Genomic DNA, 16,240 nt, shown 5'->3' on the forward strand with positions numbered 1-16,240 from the left:
TTCTTAGTGTATTCAGGGCTCTAAAAGTTAACAGGGCAGAGTTTGCATGGCCCTTTCTGGAAAACTTGAGTGCATTTTACTGCCTCCTCTGGCACAGATTCAGGGACACACAGATGCCACCTTTCTCAATGGAAGGAAGATATGTCAAGCGGAGCTTGTCCAAATGGATGTAGGAGGAGAGACTGTGGTGATGTGGTATCGTGAAAAGATCTCTTACGTTCTAAGAGACTGGAACTTCTGCTGGACCTCACAGCCAGAGTTAATAATACACCTTGGTCACTGAAGACTGCTATCCTCCTGTGTACTCAGCCTGTTTGTTTAACTTACTCTAGGAGAACAATGTAACAATCAACTTTATTTGCCTTGGATGACCCATGTAATCAACTCTTACACCCTTAGATAATGCATAGCTGCAGTCTTAAATTATGTACTCTTCCATGCCCGACTCAGATAATGCATCTGAAGCCTTTGCTGAAAGCAGCAAATACAGAAGTTGAAAGCAACTTCCTCAAACCTACCAAAAGGGTTGAAAGCAACCATTTATGGATATTAGTTGATAAACAGTGATGCTTGTTATCTGGGTCAGTTAGGATCAGATGGAGCAAGCAACTTCATCCCTTGTAAAACTCCGGTAGAGATTTCTGTAAAGTATCCCATTCCTTCCCCCATGTGATGGAAACACACACACACACACACACACACACACACACACACACACAGCTCGTACAACACACAGGCACAGACAGAGCAGATGCACGTGCAGGTACAAATTCAGACTCCTGCAACATTTGGAGGACAGAAGAGAATGGATGCATGAGGTAGAGAAGTCACATCTGGACTCGCTCTTGGTTTGATGACTCTAAGGAGAAGTGCTTTTGTTTCTTTAATGAGACACTGATACATCCTTGGTAACTCGGAGTTAATCACTGATGTGTACCATCCTGGCAGGAGGTAGTGCTGGGGCCATCTTGAGAAATAAAACCTGCTTCACACCCATGTGCCATCTTCCATGCAGGGCCCACAGTGGACTTGGAGCTCAAATCAGATTAGGGCACATTCCTGCTGCAAGTCTTTTCACTGCTGCTTACCCCACCCACCCGGAATAAGGTCCAGATTGCCCCCATCACCTACATGAATTCTCTGGTTCCACTGAAGTGGTTGGTGGAGACCCTTTCCCATTTCCAAACCAGTTCTTGTCCCACCCACCTCAAAGAATCGAGTATAAGTGGGAGGGAATACTTCATTGTCTGTCTGGGATTAACAACCTTAAACGGGATAAACTCTAAGTACTCGGGATTAAAATGACACGGGATTGAGATCTTGGTAGCACCAACCAAGGGCAGCCATTTTCAGAAGTCTTGCAGACCGCTGACAGGAATTCTCAAAGCTGGAGCCACAGATCTCCAGTTGCAGATCTAGAAGTTCGGAGCCACGGGTCTCAGGAACGGTGGGTCTTGGAAGCAGCTGCAGGGAAGAATTCCCTTCTGGAGGCTATCTGAGTGAAAAGTCTTGAAGGCTGAGTCAGGAACAGTCTCTCCACCTCCGACAATGGCTGAGTCCTGGGGGTTGGCTTGAGGGCAGAAGCCTCAGGCATAGGAAGTTGCTGAGGAGTCTGTCAGGTGAGTATAACCTTCAGGCTTCTTCCTGTGAAGAGAGCTGCAACATCTGGGGCTGGGCTCCCAAGTCTCTCTCTTCTTCCTCCACGGTTTCTGCAGCTTTGCAGTTCCCAAATGCCCAGATTTATTGAGGTGCCAGCCTGCTGCCTTTGCAGGAGTCTACTTCCTTCAGCCAAGTATTTCCTTCTACCAGTTTGTTTGTTTGTTCTTGGTGTGTGTGTGGGGGGAGGGGGTGCTGCTAAGACAGATCCTCTGCCCTGAAGACTCAAGCCTGCCAGCTGTCAGAAATCTCTGTATCAGGGGGGCCCTACCTGTCCCTAACACTGTCTCTCTGGCCGTGGCCTTCACTTACTATGGCTTCAGTTTGGGTCTTCCTGTTGTGTCTCTATTTCTTCCAAACTGAAGTTTTCCTGGAGTCAAGCTAGATAAGACTCAGGAAGTAAACACACTTATCTTAAGAAGTTCTTGAAATTTACAAGATACACCAGGCCTCTCCCCCTGGGTTTTATAAGCAATAACAATTGCTAGGAAGGGGTTTCCTCAGTGAGGTTTTTGTTTTTGGTGTTGTGTGTTTTGTTGTTTTAAGTTGTTTCTTGAGACAGCCTTTCTCTTTGTACCCCTAGCTGTCCTGGAATTCATTCTGTAGACCAGGCTGGCCTTGACCTCATAGAGATCTGCCTGCCTGTGCCTCCTGAGTGCTGGGATTAAAGACATGTGCACCACTGCCTGGCAATGAGCTTCTCTCCAGGATGGAACAGATGTAGCTCACTGTCCCTCCTAGGGACATCCCTGAGCTATCCCAAGGTACAGATGTTGCCCACATAAGCGGCTGCCAACTTCATGATGAGTAGAGTGTGTGTGTGTGTTCACATCAACTTGAGTTGGAATCCTCCGTGTCTATGATCTGGCATGCAGTGTTGGGACAGTCACTTTAGCTTTGTGAGACCAGTGCCCGAATCGCCAAGATTGTGAGTCACTCAGTGAAATCCCACAAGGAGCAGGTTGTGTAGCAGTTTCCATGCACTGAAGTATTGCGTCCTGTAGAGAAGTACATTAAGACTCAGGAAGTAAACAGCTCACAAATCTCAGGAAATACCTGAAACTTACCAGGTGCACAGGCTTCTGCCTCCTCCAAGGTTAAGAGTAAGGATGGCCAGGAGAACAGGCTTTTCCAACCTGTTGAGCTGCCTGTAATTCATGCAGAGAGTTCCAGGGTTCTGGCTCTTTGAGTCATCACCCATGCTAGAGTGGACTTTCAATGATGCCTTGAAGTTCCATGTTCCTGTAAGTAACACTTAAACCACATGCCTGTAATTAACTCCAATAAACTTAATGGTTCATCACGTTAGATTCTAGTGGCATTATTACTCTGGTCTGTCATCAGTTTTTGATCCTGGATGAGTAGATGTTTATTGCTTATTCATGTCTTCCTAGAAATAGTGTCACACAACAGTGAGAAAGTTAAATTCATTTACTATAATGCTGGGCATGATCAATCTGTTTCTTTATAATCTATGTAAAACTGGATGAAACCCCTTCTTAAATCATTACTGAGGATTTGGAGAAACTCCAGTTTGCTTCTTATAGTCTCCTGTTCCTGAGATGTTAGCTCTACCATGTGCCCTCTGGTCCTGCTCTTAAGGATGGAGCACCTGACTGCCCCTTGACGTCAGCAGAAATCCACAGAAGGCACCTAGATCTGGAGCAGACTTCACGGAAGGTGAAGGGAGTTGGAGAAGGCAGCTACATCTCAAATTGCACCAGTTTAAGCATGACTATTATTTTAGTGCATTTTCTGCTGCTAAAACACAGTAACAGGGACTAATAAAGAAAATAAGTTTATTTTAGCTCATAGTATTTTGAGGCTGAAAGCTCAAGTTTGAGTGACCTTATCTGTTCAGGCTATGGTTAAGGCTCCCTTGGTTAGGTCACTGCCTGCAGGTGGTGTGTGTGTGTGTGTGTGTGTGTGTGTGTGTGTGTGTGTGTGACAGAGAGAGAGAGAGAGAGAGAGAGAGAGAGAGAGAGAGAGAGAGAGAGAGAGGTCAGCTAGGAAGCCAGAGACTGTGAAGAATCCAGCCTCCTTCTGTAATGACTCACTCTCTTGTGAACTAATTTACTCTAGGAGACCAACATTACTTCCAAGAGTGGTGTCCTTAATAACTTAATTCCGTTCCAATAGGCTATGCCTTTTAAAAGTCCCACTATATTCCAATCCAGCCACACTGGGGACCAAGCTTTATAGCAGGTGGAACAAATGATGGATACAATCAGTCCATATCCAAACCATACCAACTACAGATATCTTTGTTCCAATGCAGCCTATGTGGCATCCTAGGCTTGCTAAGTAGATGTAACAGTCTTATTAAATAAGAAACATAGAGCCAAATGTAGAGTTAAAAGCCCAAGAGGTCAGAGCAACAGGTAAGAGCTGATACTAAAACCGCCTTCTTACCACCCACTGCCGCTGCCGTCCTTCCACTGAGAAAGAGACCTACTTCCTGTGTATCTGTCTTTTTATTGACTTTCTGTTCTGCCTTCTCATTGGTTGTAAACCCAACCACATGACCTCCTCGTCACTGCCTGTCTATACAGACCTCCAGGTCTTCTATGGTTGGTATTGAGATTAAAGGCGTGTGTCTCCATGCTGGTGGTGTCCTTGAACACACAGAGATCTGCCTGTCATGTGATCAGGATTAAGGACGTGTGCTACCACTGCCAGACTTCTGCTATGGCTTGCTATTAGCTCTGACCCCCAGGCAACTTTATTTATTAACATACAAATAAAATCACATTTCAGTACAAATAAAATATCACCATATTGCTACCACACTGCTTTGCTGTCATAGTGCTTCATTCATTCATTCATTAACTAACACACACACACACACACACACACACACACCCACCCCACACACCATGTAGCCCAAGCTGGCCTTGAACTCAGAGATCAACCTGCCTGTTTCCCGAGTACTGGGATTAAGGAGTGAACCACCATGCCTAGCATTCTACGCTTACATTTTGATTGGGAGGCTAGTATACTAAGCGTAGGGGTACAGACTTAGGCCTCATAAGATAATGCACAGCATCTGCTCTGTCAAGTTGACATTGAAGATCTGTACAAACAAATGTATGTGTTAGCTTTCTGTCACTGTGGCAAACGAAAGGGATTCTAGCAAGCCCAAGTGTGGCAAACGTGTGACTCTGGCAGCCTTGCCCTTCTCCCCCATCCCCTCTGCCTTGCTAAAAACCATTAGACTGCACTCCTGAAGCTAGACACCACGGTCTGTTCCCTTATCTGGCCACTTCCTCCCCCTGAGTGTTAGCATTCAGACCTGCTTCTTCGAATCCTGGCCAACAAGCAGATAATACCCTGGCCCGCCCAGCATCCTGATGTCATCTTATGTCTTTCCCTTTAAGAAAGGACTCCTCCCGCTTCACGCACTCTCTCTTCCCCCTCTTACCACCAGGTAGCATGCACCTCTGCTCCCGTCTCTCTCTCTTTCCCTTTTCCCTTTTTCTTCCTCCCACCAAATAAAACTCCACTGACCGCTGTCTGCATGGTGTCTCTGTCTCTCACCCACTGTGGGGCACCTTGGCTCTACCTGCCAAGGCCTCGCTCTTGCCGTAATCACAACACTGAGGCTGACCACCAAGGTGTCCAGCTATCAAAGTATTGAAGTCCAGCAATCAAAAGCTCCCTTTGGCTCACCTAATTAACATGCTAATTAAACACCTCATCTTAACACGGGTTTCCCATTTTACCTTTATAAACCGCCATTTTCCTATGTGCCACATCTCTCTCCTCTCCAGAGGCAGTGCCCCAGCCCCCCTTTCTCTTGTTCCCCTTCTCCCTGTCCTCTGTCTCTTGTCTTCGTCTCTTATCCCTGCCCTCTTTCCCTCTGGGGCAAACCAATCTCCTTTGTGCTGAGAACTTGGTCTTGGGGTCCTGAGCAGATTCTGTTCTCTCGCACAAACATGGAGCTAAGTGGCTTGTGGAGAGGGCAGGATTGTTTTGACTCACAGTTTTGGGGGCTCACAGTCTGCGCTTTGCTGGGTCCTTTGCCTTTGGGCCTGGCACAGTGGGAAGCGAAGGTATAATGAAGCTGTTTGTTTCATGGCTGGGCTGTGAAAAGCAGCAGAAGGAAGAAGGACCTGGGGTCCTAGAGGGCGCACCTTCAAGGACGCACCCCCAGGGACACAATGGCCCTCGCTAGGCCTTTCCTCTGAAAAGGCTCCACCACCTCCCAAAAGCTCCATGGACTAGTATGTGACTTCTCTTGTCGGGTGTAAAAGAATGTCTGCTTATACCAGACAGGACGCTGACACTAGGTAAAAGAAACAATCTTCCCAGAATTCAGCTTGGAGGGCCGGTGAACTGATTGGGACTGACCGGGGCTTCTCACCTGTGTGTAGATTGCTCAGAGGTAAAGCCCCTCCCTGCATGTGTGACAGTTTTCGGAAAGCTGCAGTCCTGGAGCTCTTTGCACAGCCTGTAGGTTAGAGAGTCTCCTCCCTGGCAGTCCTTACAGTCTATGTGGCCTTGGGGAGGAAGTGGGCATTGTGAATCTTGTAAGTTTCAGGGATCTCTTGAGGCTTCCTGAGAGTACGGAGCTCGGTCCAGGATGCTTCACTTAGGAGGATATTGCTGCATAGCAATTAGGGAGCAACCCTCTAACACAGGGGCCGTTGGATAACACTGTATCCAAACCAAAGCGATACAAATCCACTGCAATGATGACAGTAAGGGCACAGTGACCCAATCAGGCTGATGTGACTGCAGCAGTAGACGCAGGTAAGAGGGAGTGGGATCTATGTTGAGATCTTAAATTCAGGAGAGTATTAACTCTGGGAGGTAGTGGGAGGTGGAAACAGTGGTCCCCTTTGTTCCTGCCTGCTCTACGGATGTCTCTAGTCTGGGCTGTTTTTCACCTTTGGCCCTCCTTGATTTCTGCTTCTCACTCATGTTTCTTATGTAGCTGTTTCCTCTGAATAGAAACATTTATAAGGCTAAGGAATTGCTTGGAACATACAAGGCCCAGGAAGTAAACTCAGAAACTTCAGAAAGTTACAAGCTTTAGGAAACCACCCTAGGTTATATAACAGAAACATTTGCTGTAGGTAGAGGAATTCTGATTGGCCTTGGCAGTTTCCTGCAGCCCTTGGAGGGGGCTCCAGGGATGCAAGTTTTAAGGGTTGTCACCAAGATAGAGGGGGCTTCTGAGTGATGCCTTTGAGTCACCCATGCTTCTGTAACCCTAATGAACTTATTAGGTCACTAAGCTAGACTTAGGTACAATTGTTTCTTTGGTCTGTTGTTGGCGCCTTATCTAGGGTGAATAGATGTTTATGTCTCTCTGAGAGAAGGCACACATCTACCTCATAATTGGCAAATGATGGCCTGCCAGATTGTGACAGCTAACGTTATATTCATGGCTAATACTAAAATTTAAATCATAAAAGTTAGATGCTTGAGAGAACTACAAGGCAAAGTTGGACCTCCAAAGGGTTGTTTTTGTAATTGGTCTTGTATAACTTTAACAAAACTTGTTTATGCGGGGGGGGGGGGGGGGGGGGTAGGGGGTGGGTGGGTGGGTGGGGAAGATTCACAACTTCAGTTACTGGAGTTCTAGTGCCCTCTTTTGTCTTCTACAGGTACTGCATGCATGTGGTGCATTTGCATGTAGGCAAAACATTCGTGCAAATAAAAGTAACAGAAAAAGTAGAGCCTAAATGCAAAGTGTCCATCAGGAAAGCATCATCGGGGCTGCTTGTTAGGAAGAAAACTCGGCCACCAACCCAGATCACAAGATGCTAACTTCAACATCCCTCGAGGGATTCATATGATCCTTAAAGTTTGAGCACTGCTGGGCCTGCAGAGGGGGTCCTGTAGAAAACTGGGAAACAGATACTTTGTGGTCGGGGTTAGTGGGTGGGTTAGGTGGTTGGTTGACTCATTTCCCCGCCTCACCCCCAAGACAGGACCAGCCGTGTAGCACAGGCTGACTTCAAACTCCAGACCCTCCTGCCTTGCCGAGAATCTGGGCACATCCTGTGGTCAAAATGTCCAGCACAGAGAGGCCAGATGAAAATGTAGCGGGTAACGTCCGGGCCAAAAATCTAGCAGAAAAATTCAGGCAAAAAATACGGAAACAAAAACCAAAGCAAAGTCTTGGCAAAAAGTTTGGCACAAAGCGGGGTGGAAAATCCTGGTTCAAATGCTGGGTGAAAAGGCTGCGTGAAAAATGTCAGAACAAAAATCCAGGGAAAAAAAATACAGGCCGCAAATACCGGCATAGAAGCTGGGAGCAAAGACTATGCAAGACAGGAGAGTCTGGAGTTGGAGGTCAGCTTGTGCTACATAGCTGGGTCCTGTCTAAAAACAAACAAACAAACAAACAAACAAACAAATCAGGTGGTGGTGGCACTCCTCTTTAATCCCAGCACTTGGGAGACAGGGGCAGTTGGGTCTCTGTGAGTTTAAGACCAGCCTGGTCTATAGAGTAAGTTCCCAGACAGATAGGGCTACACAGAGAAACCCTGTCTCAAAACAAACAAACAAACAAACAAACAAAACAAAACAAAACAAAAACAAAAAAACAATAAATAAGTAAATAAATAAACCAACTAACCCATCCACTACCACCCCTGCCCACAAAATACCTGTTTCCCAACTTTCTACAGGACCCTCGGCAGACCCAGTGGTGCCCAAATTTTAGGATTATTTGAATCCCCCAAGGGATGTTGAAGTTAGGATCTTGTGGTCTGGGTTGGAGGCCGGCTTTTCTTCTTGACAAGCAGCCCTGAAGATGCTTTACATTCAGGCTTTGCTACTTTTTTTTTCTTTTAGCATTGAGGGATTAAGTCCAGGGGTTTGTGCATGCTAGGGAGTGTTTGGGAAAGAATAATCTCAGCGTCAAACCAAGGAAAACACGAACAGAGTGAAAGTGATTGGGCAGGGTGATTTCCTCTTGCAAAAAGAGTTCTCTAGAACCCAGCCTGGGGTGGCAGACACAGTGGCCAAAACGGCTCCATCTTTTATCACTGGCATGGATGGTGACTGTCCCATTCTGCTGCTAAGAGCTGAACTCTTCAAGATGATGAGGTTGGCTGAGTGGTAAAAGGAGAAGGGGAAGGGTTAAGAAATATGGGCCCTTGTTGGGTATACTATCTTTAAAAGGAAAAAAAAAAAAAAGAACATTCTCACAGGGGAGTGCTTTATTTTTGAACTTCATCCAAATTCTGTACTTTTTTTTTGTAGAATTGGTAGACTGTTCTGTGAGGCATTTTCTGGGGAGAAACAGCATCAGCTCTCTCTCTCTCTCTCTCTCTCTCTCTCTCTCTCTCTCTCTCACACACACACACACACACACACCCACCAACTCACCAATAATAGAGAACAACAAACCAAAGTACGATTGCACCAGTGCCCAGCAAATGAATTTATTAACAGGAATATGGGTGAGAGTTTACCTCCATGAGCAAAGGCAGCTGCATCACTGAAAAGCCCACCCATTTAAGAAAGCCACAACCTCCGGGTGGTGGCGCCTCCTTTAATCCCAACACTCGGGAGTCAGAGGTAGGCTAATCTCTGTGAGTTCGAGGCTAGCCTGGTCTACAGAGCGAGATCCAGGACAGGCACCAAAACTACACAGAGAAAGCCAGTCTCGAAAAACCAAAACCAAAACCAAAACCAAAACCAAACCAAAAAAAAAAAAAAAAAAAAAAAAAAAAGCAAGCAAGCAAGCCACAACCCTGGGGCTTTTGCTTGACTTGCAGGCAGCTGGAGAAGGCTTCAGAGCCTTCCTGGAGCCGGTGCCTGTGGTCCTGGGCTCCTCCCCCAGCAGGTGTTTAAGCATCCACAACCTGGTGGAGCAGCCCTGGGGGATCTTCCTCCTCAGCTTCTCCCTTAGCAGTTGTTTAGGTGTCCATGACCAGGTGGAGCAGCCCAGGTCTATCTTGTAAACTTCAGCTTTTCAGATCTGTGAGGTTTGTTTACTTCCCGAGTCTCAGGAGACTCTTCTTGGAGGCAATGTTTCAGTTTCAAAGCTGTGAGGAGGAAGACTGCCGACCCAAATCATCACGTACAAATTAATTCAAGCCAGCTTTTCTGCTGTGTCCACGAGCTGCCTCCCCCTGAGGTGGGGTTGGAGAGGTCAGCATTGGACATGAAGATGAGGTTCACGGGTAGAGGGTTTCCAAATGGGGGATTTGGTGGGTAAAATAGTCAGGGTTACAGGAGCAGAACATAAGCATAACAAATTAGTCCTAATGACCTGAAACAAAGATGTGGTTGCATCATGGGCATAACGAGGTAGTCATAGCAACAGGTAGTTATAGGTGGTCATATAACCATTTGAAACAATGGTAGGGTTGCAGGATGATTATAAACGTCTTTCTGAAACAAAGACATGATTGCCACCATACCTAGTGTGGTTGTGCATGCCTTTAATCCTAGAGGCAGTGGATCTCAGTGAGTTTGAGGCCAACCCGGTCTACAAAGCAAGTTCTAGGATAGCCAGAGCTGTTATACAGAGAAACCCTGTCTTGAAATAAATTAATTAATTAAGGGCTAGAAAGATGGCTCAGTGGTTAAGAGCACTGACTGTTCTTCCAGAGGACCCGTGTTCAGTTCCCAGCACCCACATTACAGCTCAAAACTGTAACTCCCAACACCCTCACACAAATGTGCACATAAAATAAATATAAATAAATAAATAAATAAATAAATAAACAAACTATTTTTTAAAAAAAAGATATGATTGCCATTACTAGGAAAGGCAGCACAGAACCAATTGTAGTTACAGGTAGGATGCTCCCCAATCTTTGAGAAACAGAGGTTTAATAATAAACAGGAATGAACCTAGTTTGTCTTTACTGTAAGATGGTTTTTAAGCCTACGATGGAGGTGCGCTGGTTCTTCAGGTCATCTAGAGTTATTTCAGAATTTGTGTATAAGATCTTGGAGACAGCTCAGTTCTGGGCTGGCCAGCTGAAGGAAGGCATAAAGGATGTGTAAGCAAATGGTGTGGTGGTGTTTGGGTGGCACTCTATGGGCTTTAGAATTAGAATTTTATATAATAGGATCGGAAATATTCTTGTTTTGTTTTCTTTTTCCTCACGATTAAAACAAAACGTAAGAACCAGAACTCAGGGTGGTGAAACGCCCCTGTTACAAAGAGGTAGAAGCAGGAGGGTTTCAAATCTGAGACCAGCCTAGCCTATATAGTGAGGCACTGTCTCTAAAAACCAAAAACGAGGGGGTGGGGTGGGGGGTGGAGAGACGGCTCAGTGGTTAAGAGTGCTTGGTGCCCTTGCAGAAAACCCTGGTTCCATGCCCATCATCTGTTCACCACATGGTGACTCACAACTCCAGGTCTTGGGGTTCAAGTGCCCTTTCTTGGCTTCTACAGGTTCTGCATGAATGTGGTGCATTTATATGCAGGTAAAACATTTATAAAAATAAAAGTTAAAAAAAAAAAAGCCTATGCATGCCTTTAATCTCAGTACCCAAGAGGCAGAGGCAGGCAGATCTCTGTGAGTTCAAGTTCAGCCTGGCCTACATAGCAAATTACAGGCCAACCAGTGATGCGTAAGTGAGACCCTGTCTCAAAAAGAAAATAAATCAATAAAAAAACAAGTAAATATTGAAAATTGTCTTCATGAGAGAGGAATAAAAGTTAAAACAAGCAAACAAACAAACAAAATTATCTTCATGAAAAGTCAAATATAGCCAGGTGGTGGTGGTGTATACCTTTAATCCCAGCACTTTGGAGGCAGAGACAGGTGGGTCTCTGCCACGACCTGCACGGCCTGGGACCCAGAACTGGCGAGGGACGTCGAGGTTAAGCAGCATTCAGGACACACCATGGTTCGTCGTTCAAAGAGAGCCCCTTTATTGACTATCCATCAGCCTTATATACCCTGCTACTTCCTACTCTCCATGGTGTCAGGGTACGGTCCTCAGGTTCCCCTCTGTGTCCCCGCAGCTCAGCCAAACAGGAAGACCACTGTGGGCCCTGGCCCCCCACTGTGAGTGGCTGCTTGCCGACCTTGACCAGATGTCCTCCCTATTCAGATTCCCTGCTGGTTTCCTTCTCACCTAATGATCAACCGGAGGTTCTTTGTTCCTGTATCCTGCATTTGGTGTAAACAGCTCAGAGGCAACAATGTAGCGAACTTCTGTCCTCCAGGGATCCGCCATTGTGCTGTAAGCCTGTATTTAAGGTTTCTTCCCTCTTTCAATAAACAGCATTCAGCTGGCATTCGGCATTCAGCCGTGGCGAATGACTCGCTGTCTCTTGTCCCTTATTTTTTAATCCGCAGCCCCTTGCTCGGACATGGTGAACGGGTGAAGGTAATGCGTTACAAATGGAGGTCCCTACCGAGATTCTACCAAGATACTACCGAGATCCGAGAAAGAAGGAACGAGCTGACGGACACCCAAGAAGGCTGGCCAGCATTTTAAAGAAAAAAGAAAAGGTAATAGTGAATTGTCATGGGTGCAAATAGGGCACCACCACAGTTAAGATAGGGCAAGACAGCCAAAGATTTTAAATAAAAAAGGAAATCTTCCCAATAGAGAAGAGGGAAGGAAAGGAAATTTCCCGTTAGAAAAGAGAGAAAAAATTGTAATCAAGAAAAAAGGATTTTCCCAGTAAAAAGGGGAAAAATTTTGAAACTAGGCCTAAAGATTGGGGCCCTATAGAGGAAGGATGAACAAAAGAGAGAAGCCTCTTCCCAGTGGTAATGGAGGAAGAAAAGACTCTTTCCAATTGTAGAATTTTCAGGATAGCTGAAACTCTGAGCTCTTTCTGCGGTGCAGCATCTGAATTACTAAGAATCGGCAGGTAGGCCTCATTGCTGCTGGCTGAACAGCAAGCAAACCCAGAGGTTAGAAGTTTTGCTGTCTGTTTGCTTATTTTGGTTCAAATGTTTTTTATTTTTTCCTCGGAGTGGGAATAATTCAATATTTAGGCTCCCTTCGTGGGAAATGTTTTTCTGTTTTTCCCTTATGGTGGGAATAACTCATTAGGTAGTCCCTTCATGGGTGTAGGAAGTTTAAATGTGAGTTTGTGTGTGTGTGGGGCGTGAACCCAGCGGTGGCAGCAATGGACATGCACGAGATAGCCATGGAGTGCAGTTCAGGTGGGCACCAGCACTAGAGCCTGAGCACTGGGCGGAGCCAAAGCTAAGCCGCAGCCTCAGCTCGCTCCAAGTGAGCAGAGTCCGGGAGAGGGACTAGCGCCTAAAGTTTAAACGGGCCTAACTTCTGGTGAAAAATGCTTATGGTCAGAACATTGAATGCTAAGTCAATGATGTGTGAATAAAGAATGTTCTATTCTTTTGATTGTCTTAATAAATGTTTGGATGAATATTTGACTCTCATGGTAGATAAACTAAAGGAACAGAATTCATAATTTTGAACTATACATTAGGTATGCTCTTATCTGTTGATCATTACTAAAAATTTGGCTCTGCAATTTAAGTTGCTTTCTAGAAATTCTTGGTTTAATTCTATAGAAATATAACACCTGAAATGGATTGGGTTGTTAGCTTATTAAATAATGTTGCTAAGATAAACCCATAAATAATAATCTCTTACTGATAAAGAGGTTACAAAATTATTTTTCCAGTAAATAAAATACAGGTAAATTGTTTGGTCCGCATTGTTAATAATTGGATATTTGCATTAATGTGTTACTTGGAATCTATAAAAAAGGATCTTCTTTTTAAGATTTTATAAAAATACTCCAGAGTATTACCTAAAGTTACCTCTTCAAATGCTATAGAGATTGTATTTAATGCTTTTATAATTGGCATATGTAAAAAGGACCATAGAAATAGAAGCTGGTGATATAATTGCTCAATTATTATTGCTTTCATATTTTAAATGCAAAATGACATCTATATGTAGAACTAGAGGCTTTGAAAGTACAAAAAAAAAGAGGTGTTTTGACAAACAGTTATCAATAATAAGCAGCCTAAATTAAAAACAAAATTATATGGGATTGAGATTGGAAGATTATTGGATTCTGGTACTGGATATATCTATAATTTCACAAGAATCCTGAGATCCCAATTGGCCCCTTAAAATTTCCACCTCTAACCTACAAGGTATCGGCACAGCTCAGATGCCATTACAGAACAGGCTACTTTTAAATTGGAAGGATGAGGAAGGTCATGCAGGAACTTTTCAACCCTTTGTGCTACCTGACATTCCAGTGAACTTGTGGGGATGAGATGTGTTAGATGGTATGGGAGCAGTGCTTACTATACAGCCTGTACAATAGATGCTGAAGTGTCAGGGCTTCTGCCCGGGCAGAGGCTTAGGGAAAATGTTGCAAGGAGACCCACTCCCTGTGGCAGACAAAAACTGTGTCACTAGAGGTCCTGGGGATACTAGAGGATTAGGGTCTTTTCCATAGGGGTCACTACACAGCAGCCTTCGATTATACAACCAATAAAAATCACTTGGAAAAGTGATGACCCTGTGTGAGTGGAGCAGTGGCCCCTTACTAAAGAAAAATTGGAGGCTGTGAACACATTAGTTAAGGAACAGTTAGATGCTGGACATATCATTCCTTCCACTTCACCTTGGAACTCACCTATATTTGTTATTAAAAAGAAGTCAGGAAAATGGAGGCTATTACAGGATCTTAGAGCTGTAAATAAAACCATGCTTCTCGTGGGAGCAACACAGCCTGGCTTGCCTGCCCCTGTGGCAATTCCTAAACATTGGCATTTAATTGTGATTGACTTGAGGGATTGTTTCTTCACCATTCTTTTGCATCCCGAGGGCAGTCCTCGCTTTGCTTTTAGTGTTCCTTCAGAAAATCTTACAGAACCTTATCAGAGATATCAGTGGGTGGTATTGCCTCAAGGAATGGCCAATAGCCCTACTATATGTCAAATTTATGTGTCTTTGGCCATAGCTCCGGTTCGAAAAGCTTTTCCAGATGTTTATATAATTCACTACATGGATGATATATTAATGGCTGCTAAAGATAAAAAACTCGTTTTTGATGCCTTTTCTAAATTACAAGAGGTTCTTAGCCTGATTAATTACAGATAGCCCCAGAAAAGGTATAGGTATCTTTTCCCTATCATTATTTAGGTCATGAATTGCTGCGCACGGGCATACGTCCACAAAAGATTACTCTGTGTATGGATCAGCTACGCATGCTTAATGATTTCCAAACCTTTCTGGGAGATATTCAATGGCTTCGGTCCACTTTAAAAATTCCAACAGGTCAGCTTCGCCCTTTGTATGACGTCTTAAAGGGTGACCCTGACCCTTTATCTCCCCGTGAATTAACAGCTGAAGGGCGTACAGCCCTACAACATGTGCAAGAGGCCCTGGAGCAGGCTCACGTGCATTATATAGATCTTTCTTCTCCCTTATTGTATTTGATATTTTGTTTTACTCATTCACCTACTGGAGTGTTTTGGCAAACAGGTCCTATTCTATGGGTACATTCCCCAGCTTCTCCAGCAAAAACCATTACTCCTTATCCACAGGCTGTTGCTCAGATTATATTTAAGGGAATCAAGATTAGTGTTCAAACTCTTGGTAAGGAGCCAGATATTGTGGTGACCCCATACACCCAGTCTCAAAAAACATGGTTGTCAGCTAATGATAATGATTGGACCATATTGACATGCTTCATGCAGGGTCAGTTTGATACTCACTACCCCTCTAATGATGTGTGTCATTTTTTTTAATTGCATCCTGTTATATTTCTCAAGATAGTACAGATGACTCCTATTCCTCAGGCCTGTGTGTTATTTACTGATGGCACTTCATGTGGTTTTGCTGTGGTGGTTTCTGGTAACATAGTGAAGAGAATGAAAGTCCAGGGCACTTCTGCCCAAATGGCAGAGGTACAGGCGCTGTTGCTTGCTTTACAGATGTTTTCTGATGAGAGTGTAAATATTTATACTGATAGTCAATATGTGACACATGCCATTATGCCTTTGGAGACAACAGCCTACATACCATCCATTTCTCCCATTCATGAATATTTATTGCAAGTGCAAGGACTCATATGGTCCTGCTCACATAACCTTTATGTGGGCCATATTAGAGCTCACACTCAATTGCCTGGACCTCTAAGTGTAGGTAATCAGAGGGCTGATGCCATTACTCACTCGTATGGCTGTCACATTAGTTTGTTCTGCCTTTGATAAGGCTACTCAGTTGCATCAACGTTATCATCTTAATGCTGGATCTCTTCGTCATCATACAGGCATAACCCGGGAGCAAGCCATCCAGATAGTTAAATCATGTCCTATTTGTGTTGAATTTTTACCTGTTTCTCATTTGAGAGTTAATCCCTGAGGACTTTTACCTAATCATGTGTGGCAGATGGACATCACACATGTGCCTTCCTTTGGAAAATTACAATATGTCCATGTGTCTATTGATGCTCTGGGATGGTCTGTATGTCAAGTGTGTTGCTGATTGGTCAATAAATAAATCACTGATTGGCCAGTGGCCAGGCAGGAAGTATAGGCAGGACAAGGAGGAGAATAAAGCTGGGAAGTGGAAGGCTGAGTCGGAGAGACACTGCCAACCACCGTGATGAGAAACAGCATGTGAAGATGCCAGTAAGCCACGAGCCACG

This window comes from Peromyscus eremicus, unplaced genomic scaffold (genome assembly GCF_949786415.1).
Source record: "Peromyscus eremicus unplaced genomic scaffold, PerEre_H2_v1 PerEre#2#chr22_unloc_1, whole genome shotgun sequence".
Classification (NCBI taxonomy): Eukaryota; Metazoa; Chordata; class Mammalia; order Rodentia; family Cricetidae; genus Peromyscus; species Peromyscus eremicus.